This window comes from Arachis duranensis, chromosome 1 (genome assembly GCF_000817695.3).
Source record: "Arachis duranensis cultivar V14167 chromosome 1, aradu.V14167.gnm2.J7QH, whole genome shotgun sequence".
Taxonomy (NCBI): Eukaryota; Viridiplantae; Streptophyta; class Magnoliopsida; order Fabales; family Fabaceae; genus Arachis; species Arachis duranensis.
In genome coordinates, this window is record NC_029772.3 from 82,555,681 (window position 1) to 82,556,157 (window position 477).

The following is a 477-nucleotide window of genomic DNA, read 5'->3' on the forward strand; positions in this document are numbered from 1 at the left end:
AGTCATCAATTTCAATTAATACTATAACAGATTATTAAATAAATCTAATATAAAATCTACTAACATGAATTTTTATTAAATTTAGATTTTAATTTTTTAATTAAGTTTTAGATATTTTTATTTTAAAATTTTTAAATATTTTTTATATTAATATTAACTGCAATATTAATTATACATTGTTGGCTCTTATTTTTTAAATAAATTTAGTATTCTTTTGGAGATTTTCCCTTTTTTTTAATATAAAAATATATTTTTTTCAATTTTTTTAATTATTTAATAAAATATAATTTTTTATTATTTAATATATTTTTTCACATAATTCTTTTGTCCTATTTAAAAAGTATAAAATAAAAAATTATACTTTATCAAATAATTACAAAAAATTGAGAGGATCTAATTTCTTTTTCTACCTAATTTTTTCTACAGATAAAAGATTTTTTTATTAAAAAATAATTAAAATTAATTTCTTTTAATAAA